Here is a 19,272-nt window from a genome sequence, read left to right as displayed (position 1 = left end):
CCCTCTGGTGCGTACATCAGTATTCGAAAGATTATGAGGGCCCTGGAGGGCCGATATTTAAAAAGAAATTATGCCAGAAACCTTTGCGGGAGAGTACTCAACAACTTCCCAAAGTTTCATGGCGATCGGATGAATGGTGTAGTAATGCATAACGGACAAACAGACAGACAGACAGACATACATTTGTTTTTATATATATAGATTGTTGGCTGTCCCCCGTAGCTGTTCGAGGTGTAATTGTCATGTTGAAATTGGAGCTCTATATATAACAGACATAGTCCGTCTAGCACCCATCCTACTGTGGCACTCAATTTGGAGAAGAGAGTCTGTAAATCTGAATCCGAGGTCTATTAGGGACTGCCAGAAATTGGATTTTGCTCACAATATAAGGTGGTTACAATATGTAAAAAAAAATCCTTTTGGATTATTGGACCTATTGGAGCTCAATTAGAATCCCAACAGCTGCGCCCCTATTTCAAAGTCCAGAATTAAGGAAATATTTCTAGGAAAGGTGGAGAGAGGGAGAAGGGAGGCCATTCGCTCCAAACTCAATGTGTTGGTATATTTTACAATCCCTCCTATAAAACAGGATTTAATTTCTAATTTAGTTACAGTATTGAATCCTCAGCACCTTTTTACTCTAGTGAGATTTATGTTAAATTATATTCCCTTAATGTTGAGCTGTCCGAGCAATGTTTTCTCAGTAACAGATTTGCTCCCATGTCCCTGTGATTAGTTGTCACCCCAAACAAATTTACAGATTTTACTTTTTCACAGACTTTATAATGCCCGGAGGAAAAGATTCATTTTACCCCTTCTGCGCAGGCACAATTTTAGACAATGCCGGAAACCCTCGTATTTTATCAAACAGCTAGCATATCCCTTTGTATGTTACTCTCTGGCTTCATTTTTATGTTCCTCAGTAAAAACTAGGAGAACTCATTCCGAAATGCAAATCTGCGGTGGCTTATGAGTTTGTGATACAATGATTTTATTGTAATACTGTGACGCTTTTTGGGATGAATTTATCATGCCGGAGCTTTTGTTCTAAACTTTGAGAATATCTTCATGATCTTCTTAATATTTTTAACTATTTTAATAAATTATGTGTATTTTTTTAATGTACTTTATATGCTATAGATCTATAGTAAAATAAAGAGTCGTTTGATTTGATTTGATTTGTTTTGAGTGACCAGGTTGAATTGTCATAGATTACATGAATTATGTTCATTTTTCATTAGTAAGTCAATCACAGTAATACAAACAGCCATATGACAATCTTAAACATACAATTTAAAAACAAAACTTTGTTTAAAGTTTCTGCATGGCAGCTATATACTACATACCATAAATTAAAATTATTTAGTAAAAATAAAAAGCTTACTAATATTTATTTTCATAACATTCATTCACCTGCACAGTTTTGATGACAACATAAAATACTGACAGCGCAGACATAAACAAACAAAGTAAACATGATATCTACAAAACTTCAAACCACTGATAAACTTTTTGCTTTTATTATAGTGTAAGTCTTGACATCTTGACGCTTCTCTTGGGCCTCCATCTGATGCTAGAGGACTGGCCAAGCTGTTCTGAGGACTCTCCTGTGCAGTGAAGAGAACCTCAGATATCCTCTGCCTTGAGCCTTGTTCAGCACCAGAGGTCCTCCCACCACTTGTGGCACTCCCTGCCTCTTCAGTTTGAACACCCGCTGTGCTGGATCCTGAGGCAATGTCCTGTGCATGCGGCATTGTTCAGCTGAATTACAGGTCCTCCATAAGGCTGAAAAACATACTTCTGTAGGACCCTCATGTCCAATGAGCTCTAACTCCCTGGGGAGAACAAACTCAGCGTCATCTCATCTCGATGCTCCGTCATTTGGGGGATTTTTGTTGTAAAAGGAGAAGCAAAATTAATACGTCGTCTTCCTGAAAGTCACAGGTATGCACATTAAATAGGTGTTGATAGAATGTTAATGGGAAACATGCCTGGGTTTGTTAAAGTGTCCCTTGTGGTACATGAAGAAAATGTTCAAGGTCATGGTTTTATATAAGATATGCACATAGAGATGTGTGAATATGAATATATGTAGATGTCATTCTAAATGTGTTTTATGTAACTGTCTGTGTGCTACATACGGAATGTTATGAGATGAATCGTAATTACACGTATGTGTGAATGTTTAGTGTAGAGGTAAGAGAGAATATTTGGAGTTTTGGGTAAGTGGTGAAAAATGCACTGAAGAGGGCATGGTACTGCCCCCGGGAGACATTGTTAGAACCCAAACCTAAGAAATCAACTGAAAAACTTGTATGCATGACCACCTTTTCTCCAATCTCTAACAAGGTTCGCAAATCCATGAAAAAGAATTGGCATATCCTCAATGTAGGCGCACTGGAACTAGAAACTCCATTGTTTGCGTTCAAGAAAAATAAAAGCTTAAGGGACCAACTTGTTAGGGCGGCCTTGCCCACAATTACAACTCCTAATCTAACTCTGATTGACCATTGGGACCTTCCCCCAATGAAGGGTCGTCACAAATGTGGCTCCTGTATTGTATGTGTGTCTTGTATTGAGGGTAAGGAATTTGTCTTTGAGAATGTAGAAAACGAGCATGGAACATTCACAAACTGTAATAGCTCCAATGTGATATATATGCTATTTTTTGCCCCTGTAATAAGATCTACGTGGGGCAGACAACACAGAAAATAAAACTACGCATTTCACAGCACCGCAGCCGGATCCGATGTAAAACTGCAAATGCCCCACTTGTTGAACATTTCACTGAGAAAGGGCATAATGAGAATGATGTCCGCTGGACAGTGATCAATCAGGTCATACTTCCACCCAGAGGAGGTGACCTAACAAGACTACTCAACAAAGAGGAATTCAAGTGGATACTGAGAACGGACAGTTTAAATACCGGAATTAACCTTCAGGAAGATTGGACCAATCTGGTCTAACCCATGACTGTGCTGCCCTTCTATTTTACCTTTTTCCTGAATTTTGAACTTTTTGCCCTACCTGTTGCCAAAGTGTAATGTACTATAGTGGTTTTTTAAATGCAATGTATATGTTGATGTTCTGGGCTCATGGTATTGCCACTCACGAGCACTATTGTCACTTCCACTGTCTATACACCCGTTTTTTCCCCCCTTCCAATATGGCCGCCACACTCCCTAGCAGTTACTGGGTCCAATTGCCCTCTTCACTTTCGACAGCGCTCAGTCCAATAAGAGTGCGCCTGATTGTGGCCCCACCAACAGCCTATCACAGATCGCATTGTCGTGGCTGCGTGGATTCCGACTGACCCGGTAAGCCTTCTCCTGCCTGTCCGGTTTCCTTCATGTCCTTTACCCGGGACTGCCCCTTACCCTTGTTCCTTTTCCTCTTATCCCCTACTAGGTACTCCGATTTAATTTTAACCTAAGCAGACCGGTCCCGATTTCAGCGACCGCGTCACAATTACCCTCCGCCCTGGATTTCGTTTGGTGAGCCACCTCCAACTTTATTGCGCTGCCTTCTTTCGCCGCGTCGATGTTGATACCTTCACTCGTTCGGCACGTCAGGATAACTCTCTACTCCCCCGGGCACCCATCTTTTTACAATTGTTTTATTCTTATTAAAAAAACGTAATTCGGTAAACCAAAAACTGCCAACTGGTTCCAGTTACTTGATAGGCATAATATCACGTTAGTTCCCTGCTCACTGGGAACTTACTTTTTATGCACAATTCCGCAATCACGGGATGGATTCACTTATCCCCTTATCTCTCCCTAGACCTCCACCATGAGTGCACTATCAGCTCTTGACTATATAAATGCCTTGGCTTCTTAAAAGTGACACTCCTTCACTCCATGTTACGTTGTCACATCTTTAATGTTCACAATTATCCTAAAGCTTTCTTTCTCTAATTCCTTTTAGGTTCTAGAGGCTTGAATTATTAGGCAACTATTAAACTGTCCTGATGATGATCCCTTTGATATAAAAAGTGGGATCGAATCGCCGTCGACCAATTTGTGTGCCTTATACTGTGTGTATATTGTGTACTATGATATTGTAATGGCGCATCTTACATATATTTGTTCATATTGTGATTTCAAGAACAACTCAGCTTTTTGCCTAAAAGCCCTTTCTGTTCACTTTGAATGTACTAAAGTGTTTTTGGTCAAATGTGGTACAGGCTTGTACTCCACGACGTGAGACTGTCGAAGGATATTCTCTATTTATCTAACTGAAACTATTAAAAGATTTTGACCACTGTCCGGCTGGACAAGTCATCTTAATACAGATTCCATTGTGTCTGTATTTATCTGTACACTTGATTGTTGTTGCATGGGACCGTTGTTGTTCTCATACTGATTACAGCTATGGGCATGTTTGCCATTTAGCTGAAAACTCATATTTGTGCCCATAATGTAGTTCGGAGTTAGGCAGTATTTGCCTATGCACTAATTTCACTTTACTAATTACCCTTGTGGAAATTTCTGAATCAGTACTATTTCCCCATCCGGTTTCGGTAAGTAAAACCTGGCATGTATGGTGCTCGCAAACAGCATGACATTCCATTTGAGCACCCTGTGTTCGAATTTCACACTCTGGAAGGCGCTCACCTTGAAAGGTAATCCGCCCCATTGTTGTATTAAAGGGCTAAGTTTACAAACAGGAACCAAATAAATAATTACATAGCATATCTATCCAAATATGTCGGCTAAAATCCATAGATTTTACTGACAGTTGTTTACATGACCTCACTTCCATTTCTATTCCTTCAGGATCTGTGATAGAGCCACGGATCATTACTTAAACTCAGCAGCAAATCACGTCGGGCTGCTTCTCCACTAATGTAACATGGGGGTTGCATAACAGGGCACCTTTTTATACCTCACTCACGACAGGAGTGGAGCTAAAAGCAGCCCTGGAAAATGTGTTCATAAAAGCCCATTCGTCTTCCCAGTGAGGGCGACCTGCTCCAGCAGGATTTTGGGCCGGATGATAATATTATGTACATTCCGTCAGGGCTTGTTACAGGGCTTGGGTACCCGATGGTCCCTGTATCCTGCCACCCCGAAGATCAGCCCCCTGAGCCTACTGGAGGTTTTGCCGGTCCCCCATATGGCCAATCTGGCACTGTTCGTGCCAATTGAAAAGGTGCTGTACGCAAAAATGTGTTTTGCCTAAGTGCCAACATACCTGGAGAAGGGCTTTGTGTATGTGCCTATAGGAAGAGTATCAGCGATAATTGGCATTGAATGAGGTGAGGATCTCAGAGTGCATATAGCTGTAAAGACATACTAATGTCTCCTGGTCCCCGGGTCTTTTTTTTCTTTATCCAGTAAAAACAAACCCATGTCCTGGAGAAAGTTCAATAATGGATTTTCGATAGTATACATAACCGATGCATCTCGCATATTTTATAGTGCAATTTCATTTGGGAACCATAAGGAAAACTAAAGAACAGATACGTTTGAGGTGAGATCTTTAACAATCTAATTACGTTGACATGAAATGAAAGGATAGAAACGAGTAAATGAGCCAGTCTGGCCGAAGCTACACCTGCCAATCAGTGAGGATCAGACAGAAAAAAAGCTAAGCAAAAAAGGTTAATTTAGTGATACCGAAAAGTAACAGACTTCAATGGTGAGAAACCCACATAGATCCATTCTCCTGTGCGCTCCAAATATAAGTTAACAAAGGGAAGGACACCTGGAGTACCTGTGAAAATCAAAAGAAGCTGACCTTTGTGGTTACTCCATCTGGGAAGATAGAACTAATCTGCAAAGATAACTAAATTACGATTCTTTTGAAGATATATATTTACAAAGTGTTTGTAATCTTTGGTCACAACATATTTACAAGGGTTGTTAAACGTGCACGTTACCCACAGCAGCAGAACAAAGCAGCTTTGAGTATACAAGTCTCTGAAGTATTATGTGGATCACGGAAAGTAAGTGTTTATAAAACAGAAGGAGCTATGTCTACTGAGTCCTGCAAACTTACGCTAATAAGACTAAGGGGGTTATGTTGAAGTAATTATAGGAACACATGCAAGCAACATTTGTAGGCAACACCGTTCTGCAAAGAGTGCATGTATGACATATGGAAAACACTTAGGGGTACATTTACTAAACTTTCATGCAATGCAGGCCTGCAAGCAAAGGTTCTGCACTGCATTACGTGAAAGGGAGAGAACAGAAATGCTTCATAGTGTTGGGACGAAAAGGTCCTCTGCATGGTAAGAGATGTGTACCCATGCCTGGAAAACCCAACTGTACTTTTGTCTGGGTTCCAAATGCAGATTTTCCGTCATAGACGAACACGGATCATGTGTGTGCGTCATGACATAGTCCTGTTTTGCGGATTGCGGTCTTGTAGGACCAGGAGGGGAGTCCACAGAACTACCCTCATAGTGGTGGAGGGATACCCCCGGCACCAGGAGATAAGCAGCTTGAGTGCGGTGGTCGCCTCATACAGTGTAGTAATCAATAGTAGTGAACAGGACCTTTTCTACCCAGTGGTGGCCTCATACAGTGTAGTAATCAATAGTAGTGAACAGGACCTTTTCTACTCAGTGTTGCAGAGTGAGGCCTACAGGCTCAATCACCTTTTTAAAAGTTCCTCTGCTCTCTGCTTCACTCACCCTCGACCTACATCAGATAGATGTGGAGTGTTGTGAAGTGCAGGATTAGTGACTCTGCGTTTGTGGTATGTGTGCCTGAGAAGGGTACAGTACAAGAATGGAACAGTACTGTGCAGTACATGTGTGGTTAGTCCATGTGCTGGGTGTATGTCTGCCTGAGAGGAATACATTACATGAGAGATGTAGTGATGAGCAGGGCATGCGCAGGGCCCGCATGTGCTACATGCATGTGTGCTTGTGTGAAGTACAATTCATGAAGGGTGAAGATGTGTGCATAATAAGTGCGTGTGCTGTCAGTGCATGTGTTTTATAATAAACACACCCTAGCTAGATACAGGAAAGCTTCAATACTGAACTGTGCATACAGATTGAGTGTGTATACTGACTTAATCCTCATGCAGGGCTCTCCACTGGACCCCGCTCCCTCCAGCACTCTCCTCTTCCTCAAAGGGCTCACTGATCTTGGCAGGCAGGCAGAGGCTGGTGCTATAGGCTATAGGGCATGGTGGTCTTGGATTCACTGGATGATGTTCCTTCACCCAGCTGGGAGAATAGCATACCTGGGCCTCTAGTCTGTGTAGCAGGCAGACATCCTGCAGAGCATCCTTGGCCCGTCCGACTTAACACAGTGGGGCTGTGCGAGGAGTGCACAGCTGCTTGTTAGTTGAACATTTTTTGAGATGTCAAATTCCTCTTCTTGAAGTTCATTTCCAGACACCGAATGTGATATAGAGCCTGAATATTTGAAGTTTATGTTAGAGTTCTGCTTCTTTCTGACAAGCCCATTCCTCTGTTCTCCCTTCCTCCAGAAACCAGTCTGTCACAGTAGAATTGACTCCAAATATGATAGCCCCACAACACAGATTATGTGAGTGACAAGAGGCTTCACGTCTGAATGTCAACCGCAATGATAGGTGTATCAAAAAGTTGCATAAGTGACCTCTTTCTGAATCAAAGAGCTCCCTTTGAAGTGTACTAAAGAGCCTGGTTTTAAGAGGCGCAGACAACGCATTTTGAAGTAGGAGCTTTATTCAAGTATGTAGGAACAACTCCAAGACACGTCCCCTGTCAGCAATTGCCAGCTCTCCTCTGGATTGTTTTCCGAGAGAAGCATCAAGCGTTAAAAATCGCCAAGTGACTCGAGCACCGCCAGTGATCTATTAACCCGGCGTGGGTGCATTTCGTTTTAGACCGGGCACTATGAGCCCTGCCAACGCATGAATAAGCGTCTCAACACCAGTTTAATGAGCACATTGTGATTACATCTTACAACCTCCCAAGGGATTTCATTTCCTTAGACAAAAGAACTTTTTGGTCCTGAGGAGAACCCCGCAATCAGGGGGTTCGAAACACGTCGACCTTAATTGGCCCTGGGTCAATAATAAGGCTAGAAGGACTGTGTTAGGATAAAAAGAAATTGAGTTCTTACTGTATATTTTCATGTAACATAGTCACATTAGGATAGGTAATAGGATTCATAATATTGCACGTTGATATATTTTGTTTTGGCAAAGGGCCATATTATATGTTTTTTGTTATATATATGTGTGTGTGAATGTGTGATGAATGGACTAGTCAACTGTGGTTGTTGGATGTGTTGTAAATATGTACAGTGATTATATTGTATTGTAATTGATTTCTTAGTGTATATTTTTGTATATGCACCTAAAAAAAGTACTTTTCAGAAACAAAAAGTTAAAGTGACTATGGAAATAAATAAATAAACAAACTAGCGACGTTAGAAAAAAAACGGACCGATATGTTTGATTCATATAGGGGTGACTAAAAAAATGGTAAGTCAATTCCAGTACTGGCATTCGTGTTGTTGATTCCTTATATTTGACTTAGCCTTGCTGGGTGAAGAGTCAAGACGCTGTGTTGTTCATAGGAGCTCTCCTCTCCCTGGCATACTCCAGAACTATAGCACATTCTGGTTGCCTAGGCAAGAATGCAGAGCATGTTGCTAAGCCACCATATCCCCCTTCCTTAATAATAAACACAACAAAACAAAAGTTATACAAATTAAAAGTTGTACAAGTTAAAACAAGTTAAACAAAAGGTTATACACAATAGGTACAGTGAAAACATAACACCTTACTATAATACAGAGTGCATATAACTTTTAATCCCATTATACCTGGATATCAATGGGTAATATAATCATTATGCCATCTTGGAACCATCCTAAAGCGTTTGTTGTTTCTTCCATCATCACTGTTATTCACCAAATGATCATTACCGGTTCTCCTTTCCCAAACGTGTAATTCAGTATCATTGCACATGGTGATACTTCGAGTATTCCACACCTTCCCTTTGTTGACCATTTCGATAGACCTTTCATTTAAATCCCCACACAATATGTTCTCACCCAATCTCCAGCAACAAATGCGCGTTTGTTCCTTTTCAAATTGTTATTGGGTCTGCGCAGATATTTCTCCTTGTTTTTTTTTACTCTACACTCTAGACTCTTGTTACATACCGATCGCATTTGACCCTTGAGCATCCAACCCGGAACAACCCTAGTTCCAGGTTGTCTGCCCTTTAGAAGTCTGAATGGAGATTCATTGCTAACAGAAAGGGGTGTGGTTCGGTAACTCCACAACATTTCCTTCACTGCTTCTTTGCAATCTCCACCACACTCTTCCGATAATTGGATACATTCTTTCAAAACTCTATTAAATCTCTCAACAAGACCGTTTTCCCTGGGATTGTAAACAGCAGTAGTGTGGTGACTGATGCCCATTTCGGACAGATATATTTTGAATTCTTCCGCTATGAACTGGGGTCCATTATCTGTGATTAACATCTCGGGACACCCTTCCCTACGAAAAATTTGGTCACAAAATTCAATAACATTAGAGGCTTTAATGTCTCAAGTGAATGCTACCTCAGGCCATTTTGAATGGTAGTCAATCAAAACCAAGGCGTACCTATTTATAATTCCCTTTAATGAAAATGGGCCACAGATATCCATAGCCACCCTTTCCCATGGTCTATTTGGAAAATTGGTGGATGAAATAGGTGATTCTTCCAGCCAGTGGGTTTTATCACTGCACATGCATTCCACACACCCACATACATGTTCCTCAATGTTCCTGTCCATCCCTGGCCACCAAAATGTTTCACTGGCCTTTCTCTTCATTCCTGACATTCCACCGTGTCCTTCATGCAGTTATTTAAGTAATCTGGGTTGTAAATTGACCGGCACTACTAATCTACCACTCCAGCGCTTCACACCATCCTCAACAGAAAGTTCAGTCCAGACTGTCCAACACTCTCCAAATTTTTTTCTAAGGACAAAGCTGGGGCCCGAAGGATTGGACAGTTCATCTATAACTTCTTTGATAGTGGAATCATTTGTTATGGCATCTTTCCGTAACTCAATGGATATAGCGTCCTCACACGACTCAGTGATACTTGCTACCACACAATCATCATTGGAGTCGACATCGTTGTCATCGCATTCCAACGGCAAACCGGATAGGCAATCAGCATTGACATTGCGAATGCCTGGAACATACTGTAGTGAGAAGTCATACCCCTGGAGTCTATGTAACCATTTGGCAATTCTGGGCGTTGCTTTAGCAGCTCCTTTGGTGGTGAACAATTCTATGAGAGGTTTATGGTCCGTCCTAATTTCAAAATGGGTTCCCCAAATATACGTTCTTGAAATAATTTACTCCCCACCAGCATGCAAGTGCCTCTTTCTCAATGACGGAATAAGCGGTCTCTGCACCTTTGAGGGTGCATGATGCAAATGCTACAACACGTTCATGCCCTAGATGTTTTTGCATGACCACTGCTCCTAAACCCTAAGCACTGGCATCCACTACAATTACGCTGTGATGGATTGAAAGGCTTCAAGGCTACTGCCTTAACTATTTGATCTTTAATAGAGGTGAAAACTTTTTGACATTCATCCAACCACTCAAACTTGACAACCTTTTTCATTAAGGTTCTCAGAATATGGACTTTGTCAGCAAAATAATGAACAAACTTGGAATAAAATTCCACAAGGCCCAGGAATGAGCACAATTGCTCCTTGTCACAAGGTGATGGTGCATTAGTGAGGGCATCCAATAACTTTTTTGGCGGTTTTACTCCATGCCTAGATAATGTATGCCCCAAATAATCAATTTGTTTAACACCAAATCTGCATTTTGGGACCCCTACGGTAAGACCTGCATTTTGAAACTTTTCTAGGGTTTGTGTCAGTATAGAAGTGTGTTCAATGCGATTGCTTTCCCACACTAATACATCATCTTGAAAGACTAACACTTTGGGTAATCCCGCCAATAACGGACACATTACTCTTTGGAAAACCGCTGAGGTGGATGCCAATCCATAAGGCATCCTTATAAACTGGGAAGCTCCTTCGGGAGTTATAAATGAAGTGAGGTGCCTTGATGTGGAATGCAATTTGATTTGATGGTAAGCATTGGAGAGATCGATAAATGAAAAGTAGGTAGCATCAGTTACAGAAGATACCATTTCATTAATGTTAGACCTGACATCATTGGCGTGAGTCACCCTTCCATTTTGACGGATTGCCTCCTCTGTTTTGATATGTTTTTGCTGGTTTTATGCTTTGGGCACGGTGCCACTGCTAATCAGTGCCACAGTGCACGTGCTCCCTATGTTAAATTGATGTACTAATTGGTTATTCCATTATTGGGTCATTTGATTTATCTGTCAGCCCCGAGTACAGTGCACCATGTGTGCCCAGGGCTTGTAAATCAAATGCTGCTGGTGGGCTGCAGCACTGGTTGTGCCACCCACAGAAGCAGCTTGTAAAGTGTGTCTCAGGCCTGCCATTGCAGGGCCTGTGTGCAGTCTAGCACTGCCATGACGACTTGGCCAGGTGCACCCACTTGCCAGTCCCTAAGCGTTCCCTTTGCTTCATATTAGACACCCCTATGGTAGGCCCAAGGGTAGGGTGCATTGTAAGTATAAGGTAGGACATGCTCTGATGTGTGTAGCATGTTCTAATAGTGAATTACAGCCATTTTCGTTTTTCACTACTGAAGGCTACCTTTTCTCCATAGGCCAGAATGGGCAGTTGGATTATTACATTCTTATAATCCTAACTGACTCAGGGAACATGGTAGAAATTTAAATTTAGTATGCCTGAACTCAGAATAATAAAGTGCATCTTTTAGTAAAGTTTATTTTAATATTCTGTGTTTGCAAATACCACTTTTAGAAAGCAGGTATTTGCTTGTCTAAACATCCAGGCCTGCCTCTACTGGGTTGTGTATTCCTTGTCTGGGTTTGTGAGTGACAGGGCTGGGAGATTCCAGGAGACAGGCTGGGGCAGCCCAGTGGTGAATAGAGAGATCTGCATCTAGATGGGAGAGAGGAGTTGCACGTGGGACCTGAATAGGGCTGGGCCTTCCCTCTACAATGCTGGCTCCACCTCCTGTTACTTGTCTGATGTATCTGCCCTGCACTGTGAAAGGAGAGGAGGAATCATGTCAACAAAGTGCTCCAGAGCTGCATCTTCCCTCCCCTGTGCTGGCTCCACCTCCTGTGGGGTGGCTGATGTCTCTGCCCTGCACAGGGAAAGGAAGAAGAGAGTCATGTAAACAAAGTGCTCAGGAACTGGTTTGGACTAGGCAGAGGCCTCTCTGCCTTCAGAGAACAAAGGATTTTGGGGCATAAATATTGGGACCCTGATCCCAAGAAATTAGATCACTTCTGGAACAAGAAACCTTTCTGCCAAGGAGAAGAACCAAGGAAGCTGCAGAAGTTGTACTGCCCCTCTGCCAGTGTGCTGTTTGCTGGGTTGGTCTGCAGTGGTTGCTTCATTGCCAAGGGAAAGGAGAAGGAACTTTGTAAGGACCTTCAGCTACAGAATATTCTCCAAGGGCTTGAACTGTGCTTGCCTCCTGCTGAAGTCTCAGGGACAAAAGACTTCCCCTCCAGCTCCCTCCTGAATTTCCTTGCTGGGAATTCTGACTCCAGACACTTGCGTGCCACTGGCAGCTGGAAGCGCGATGCAACGAGAAGAAGCGTGTCGCCACCGCAGCTGAATTGTCGCAACGGTGGAGAAGCGAGTCTTCAACGCATCTCCCTGGAAGCGTTTGTTCATTGAAGCTGTCTGCTGTCGCATCACCGGAGAAGTATGACGCCATCGTGAGAGTCACCATCGCATCACTGGAGAAGCGTGTCACAGGGCCTGTCACGGCTCCAAATTACAGAGTCGTCGCAAGGCTGCCAGGGCGTCATCACATCGTCATTGCATCGCCGCATCGACGGCGCCATCTCCTCGCATTGCAACTGGATCATCGCATCAAGGTGCCATCTTGCACACCGCAACGGGCCCGCAGGCCGAGAATCTACGCATCACCTCAGCACCGGTAAGGCTCACGATGAGTCCCCTACTCTGCGCAAGCATTGAGGAAGGACGCAACCATTCCCCTGGGTCACGGAACCACTACATCTCCCCTTTTGCGAGCCTTTTGTTCACTTTGCATTACGCATCCAGGTACTTTGCTGAGAACTTTGCCGCATTTGCCAACAACTTGAACTAAGAGATTTTAATAATCTTTCAAGTAATTTTAAGTGTAGTATTGTGGATTTATGTCGTTTGTGGTCTTGTGTTAAGTCTATATAAAGAATACTTATTTTTATAAAACCTGTGTTGCGTCCATCTGTAGTGTTATCACTTTATTACTATGTATATTCCCAAATGCTTAACACACTGCCTCTGAGATAAGCCTCTCTGTTCGTGCCAAGCTACCAAGGGGGTGAGTAGGGGTTATTAATGAGTGTAATCCCTTTTTCCTGACTTAGAAGTAAGGGTCCCTATTTGGACAAAGGTGAATTCCATTGCCAACTAGAGAACCCCAGATCTAACAGTTAATAAGAGGTAATGGATATTGGTCAACAAGGATATTTTTATTAAGATCTCAAATCAATGCACATGCACAGGTTACCCTCGGGTTTGCGTGCTAAAACTACTGGCCTGATCCATTCAGATGACTCAACAGGTTCAATCACCTGCGCCTCACATAACCTTTGCAACTCTAACTTTAATTTCTCTCTGACAGTAAATGGAACATTTCTCCCTTTATGCACACATGGAGTGTTATTGGGCTTTAACACAATGCAGTGTTCAAATTTTTCTAAACAACCCAATTTCTCTTCAAACAGTTTTGGAAATGTGGTGCTCCATTTGTCTTTCTCAATATCTTCAGTAACCAAGACTTGTTGGGGATGATTACGGTCTAAAGTAATGCCCAGCAATTTTTGTTCACACCAACCCAACAATGCTCTTCCTTTTTCCACCACATATACCTTTTTCGTCGCTACCTTACCCTTGTGAGTCAACGTGCATTTAAAAAAACCTAGTAATAGAAGTTTAAGACCACAGTATCCCACAGGTTCCACATCCGGCACATTCAACTGATGACATCCTACTTTTTGTAGCAAACAAGGACCCCCTGATAAGGATACATTTCCTGGGTCAGGGCAAATAAACTGAAGCAAAGTAATAACCCAGGCAAAGTACAGTGGCTGGCAAAAGTTCAAGAGACAACAACAACATATATAATAAACAAATAAGCACTAGGATAGCATTCAAGAATTGAATTTAATAAATTTGATTAAAATGTAATGAAGATGTTCAGTAACATAATGACAGATAAAAAATTGCATTAAAAAATTATTAACAGTCAATGATCACTGAGTATAGATCCTTTTTTTTAACAAGAGAGGATTTCTTTTCCAATGATGTAAATGGAAGATGGAGTCTGTCTACGCGTTTCGACACGTAAGGAGTGTCTTCCTCAGGACGCTACCATCTTGTAGCTAAAAATAGATACATAACGTTTATATAAATTTTTGTTCATGCTAAACAGTACATATCGTTGAATACATAATTAAAAACAATTTGCTTGAACAAGCAGGCCAGAAGTTCGATATTATAGCATGATGTACCGCTCTTACAATTAAAACATTGTATATGCTCTGTCTGATCATTGATAATCAAAATGCATTAGCTACAAGATGGTAGCATCCTGAGGAAGACACTCCTTACGTGTCGAAACGCGTAGACAGACTCCATCTTCCATTTACATCATTGGAAAAGAAATCCTCTCTTGTTAAAAATAAAGGATCTATACTCAGTGATCATTGACTGTTAATAATTTATTAATGCCATTTTTTATCTGTCATTATGTTACTGAACATCTGCATTACATTTTAATCAAATTTATTAAATTCAATTCTTGAATGCTATCCTAGTGCTTATTTGTTTATTATATATGTTTTTGTTGTATCTTGAACTTTTGCCAGCCACTGTACTTTGCCTGGATTATTACTTTACTTCAGTTGACATCCTACTTTTTCCCACATGTTTTTATCTATTATAGTATAGGGGGAGCAAGAGTCTGTCCAAACCGTTATTTTGGTTCCATTGATACCTAAGTCACATTTGGGTGGATTGTAGCACTCTGATACATCATTAACAACATAATCACAAATAACCATGACTTAAACTTCCCCATCATTGTCAGAAATATCTTCTTCTGAATTCTCTCTAATGGCATTCACAGGGATTTTCAATTTTGGGGTGGATAATGATCCAGCCTTTGACATTCGTGCTAAGTGACCAATCCTTTTACATTTTTAACATTTCTCCTTAACTGCATAACATTTGTCTGAATCAGCAGTATGTCTAGTACGACCACACCTGTAACATACCCTGTTGTTTTTGGATACAGTGGTTTTAGTGTTACTTTCCTTACTTTTTAGGGGGAATTTTTTCTAATGCACGCACTTTGGTGACACTGTTTTTTTCCGAGCTAAGTTCTTTGACATACTTACATGTATTCTCAACACGTCTTGCCACTTGGATGGTCTTCTGGAGGGAAGGGTCTTTCATTTCTAATAATCTTTCTTGGATCTTAGCATTATTTGTTCTATTAATAAATTGGGGCCGGATGTAGGTAAAAAATATTTACCGATCCTTAATTACCGATATTTACCGAATCGGTAAATAAGAATCGGTAAATAAGAAGGGGGGGTATGTAGGAACATCCAGATGTTCCAATTACCGATTCGGTAAGAATCGGTAAATAAGAATCGGTAAATATAAAATCTGTAATTACCGATCGGTAATTACCGATCGGTATGGGCAATGCATTCCTATGGGGCAAAAGTCCCATAGGAAAGCATTGGAAATACCGATCGGTAAATACAGATCGGTAATTACCGATCGGTAAATACCGATCGGTATTTCCCGCGTCGGCCAGCAACCAAAAGTGAAACTCAACACAAACAGCCAATCAGGTGCAACCACCCTCCCCCTTCCTGGCAGGAAGTGTGCACACAGGCAGCTGCAACTAATTAGAAGGTTCTGGAAAGGCAGTTGGAGCAGAGAGACTGGGAGCAGCAGCAGCAGCAGGCAGAGCTCGTGAATTGAGAACACTTTAAAATGGAAAGCAGCAGGGAAAGTGAGCAAGCAGAAAGGAAAAGGAAACTTAAGTTCAGTAGCACTGAATTACAGGTGCTTGTTGAGGAGGTGGTGAAGGTACACCACAGACTGTTTGGAAAACTGTCCCTCACTGTGCCAGAATCCACAAAAAGGAAAACATGGCTGGACATCCTAGATAAAGTGAATGCTGTGGGAGTGACCACCAGAGTGACAGAAGACTTAAAGAAGAGGTTCTATGACCTAAGGAGCCTCACAAAGAAAAAATTGGCTGATCGCCACAAACAGTCACAGAAAACAGGTGGAGGAAAGAACACAGCACCCCCACTCACCGAGCTTGAGGAGCTGGTAGCCACAACCCTGGAGACTGAAAGTGTCCATGGACTGGGAGAAGTGGACAGCTCGGCTAAATCTGCAAAAACAAAAGGTAAGATGCATGCACAGCAATCCCCCTCCCACCCCCATCCATCCCTCACCCCTTGCAGCTCAGTTACCCCAGTCCCATGGTGTGTGTGCAAAACTGTAGCAAAGCATCATGGTACATGTAGTCAGTATTTGAAAGAACATGTGACATAGCACTGTTACCAACAAGTAATTTAAATGTTTGCAGACAAAATGAAGGGCAGGCAGCATGTTCAAAGTGCAAATTGATATGTTTAATTGTAGTGGCTGTGACACATTAGCACCTAGCTGATATGTGCCCATATGTCCACAGGTCAGACATCTAGAAGGCAGTCCGAGGAGGCAGAAGGCACGGCACCCCAGAGGGATGACAGTCAGGATCCAGGGCCCAGTGCATCCCAGGACACAGGGGTTCCGAGTGGGCAGCCACCCTCCCAAGCAACAGACATCAGTGAGGAAATGCATGGATCCCCAATTCCCTCACAGTCACCACTATTGGTCTCATCACCAGAAATGCCTGCATCCATGGAATTGGTAACACCTGTTGCACACCCTAGCAGGAGGCATGTTGTTTCCCCACTGCTGCAAATGGATATAGGTGCTGAGGAAATGGTGGGTGTAGAGTCACATGACTTGTCTGAGGCTGACATCACTGCCACACTGCAGCCCGGCACAGAGCCTGTACCACCTACCACTAGAAGGCGCACAGTCCAAGGAAGGGGTGCAGGTGCACGTGGGGAGGGGTCCAGTGTCTTCCAAGGCCTGGAGGGATCGATGGTCAAGATCCAGAGGATGCAGGGCAAGGGCATCATGGCCTGTCAGAGACAAATGCGAAACATGAACAATAACATTCAGGACATTGGCAAGGGCATACAAGAGCTTGTGGAGGTGAACAAGTGCATGGCAACAGGCATACAGCAACTGTGCACTAAACTTGACTCTGAAATTGCTGCAAGGCACAGGGACAAGCAGCGAGCACAGAGAGCAGAGAAATCCTTACACCGCCTGGCAACAGCCACATCCCTGCTATGCAGGCGTAGCATCAATAGCCAGGAAGTCCTGACTAATAATACCAACCAGTTAACAAGGGGCATAGCTGGAATGACTGGTGCGCTGGAGGCCCTACTCAATGCACAAAGTGCACGAAGTTCTGCTCTGGACGTGCCGGACAGTGAACCTAGCACCAGTAGGAGCAGCACAGCTAGCCCACATGTGGTGAGCCAAGGAGGAGCAGCAGGCGACAGGGTGAGGCTACAGGCCAAACGCCCAGTGTACAGGCTGAGCCACAAACACCTGGCAGTGCAAAGCGTGGCCGAAAATGAACATTTGTTACTATGGCCTACTGCCTGTGGACATTTGTTTCTTTAGTTGTTAGAGTTAAATTTGCACATTTGTGCCATTTAAACAAGCCTAGTGACAATATGCAACTATGGTGGGTGGGTTCAAGACCTGTCTGAGTGTGTTTGCTCACTGTGAGCATTGATGTCAAATGCTTACTGGTGCTCTTTTTTACTTTACCATCTGTTTATGAAACCTAAATAAACAGAAGCTTGTGCTTTGACTATAGCTCAGTGTCTTCACTTACTTAGAAATAGTTGCGTGTAATCTCCTCACGTCTTAATCTGCCATCACTTGGTGTTGACACTCCTGCAGGTTGTCTTTCAGGCACAGCATTGTCGTCGTCTTGATCCTCATAGTCACTTAACTCCACCTCAGTCCCCTTCTTAACAGCCAGATTGTGCAACATGGCACAGGCAGCAATGATCTTACAGCATGTGATGGGGGTATACTGCCTTGCACCTCCACTCTTGTGCAGGCATCTAAACCTGCTCTTCCATATTCCAAATGTTCTCTCAACAACATTGCGTGTGCGCTTGTGTGCCCGGTTGTACCTCCTTTGGCTGGGTGTTGAGGGGTTGAGGTAGGGGGTTAGTATGAATGAGCGAAGGGCATATGCACTGTCTCCTGGAAAGAAAAGGGAATAAATTACTCACATGCATACATGTACTGCTAATTGCAATAGGTCTAATAGGTGTTGCACACTGTGTCTTACCTAGGAGGTAGCCTTCACCAAATTCCCCTGCAGTTAGCCGGTCATAGATGCCACTGTTCTGAAATATATATGAATCATGGGTACTTCCCGGGAATTTAGCTACGAGGTCTGTGATGTAGTGCTTAGCATTGCAAATCACCTGCACGTTGATGGTGTGGGTTGATTTCCTATTGCGGTAAATGTATTCTGTGGCAGCAGGGGGACAAATGGGGATGTGTGTGCCATCAATGCATCCGATGATATGGGGAAATCCTGCCATCTGGTAGAAGTCCGATTTGGTTTGAACCAGTTCTGCATGGGTGGATGGGAAAGAAATGTAATGGTCCATCCTGTGCAACATGGCGTCAAGGAATCTGTGAAAAAACCTTGAGAGGCTGCTCTGGGTCACCCCTCCCGCCACAGCAACCACGCTCTGGTAGCTCCCTGACGCCAGCAGGTGGATGCTGCACAGCACCTGAACATGTGCTGGTATTGCATGTGCCCTTGGGGTGGGGTGCTCCAACAGGGGTTTGAGGTCCCTGATGAGCTCCATGATGGTGTCTGGAGCCAACCTGTACCTTTGCACAATCTCTTCCTCTGTGAGCATGAACAGGGTCACCCTCTGCCTGTAGACCTGCTCCTGTCTCAGCCATTCCCTCTCTCCTTCCTCCTGTAGCCGTAGCCGTCTTGCAATTACATAGAATGCAGCCATTTTGCAAACAGAATTGCATTTTGGGTCCTTTTTTATAGGCTGTACCT

The sequence above is a fragment of the Lissotriton helveticus genome, chromosome 5_1, assembly GCF_964261635.1.
Source record: "Lissotriton helveticus chromosome 5_1, aLisHel1.1, whole genome shotgun sequence".
NCBI lineage: Eukaryota > Metazoa > Chordata > Amphibia > Caudata > Salamandridae > Lissotriton > Lissotriton helveticus.
Note: the sequence above shows the minus strand (reverse complement) of the source record.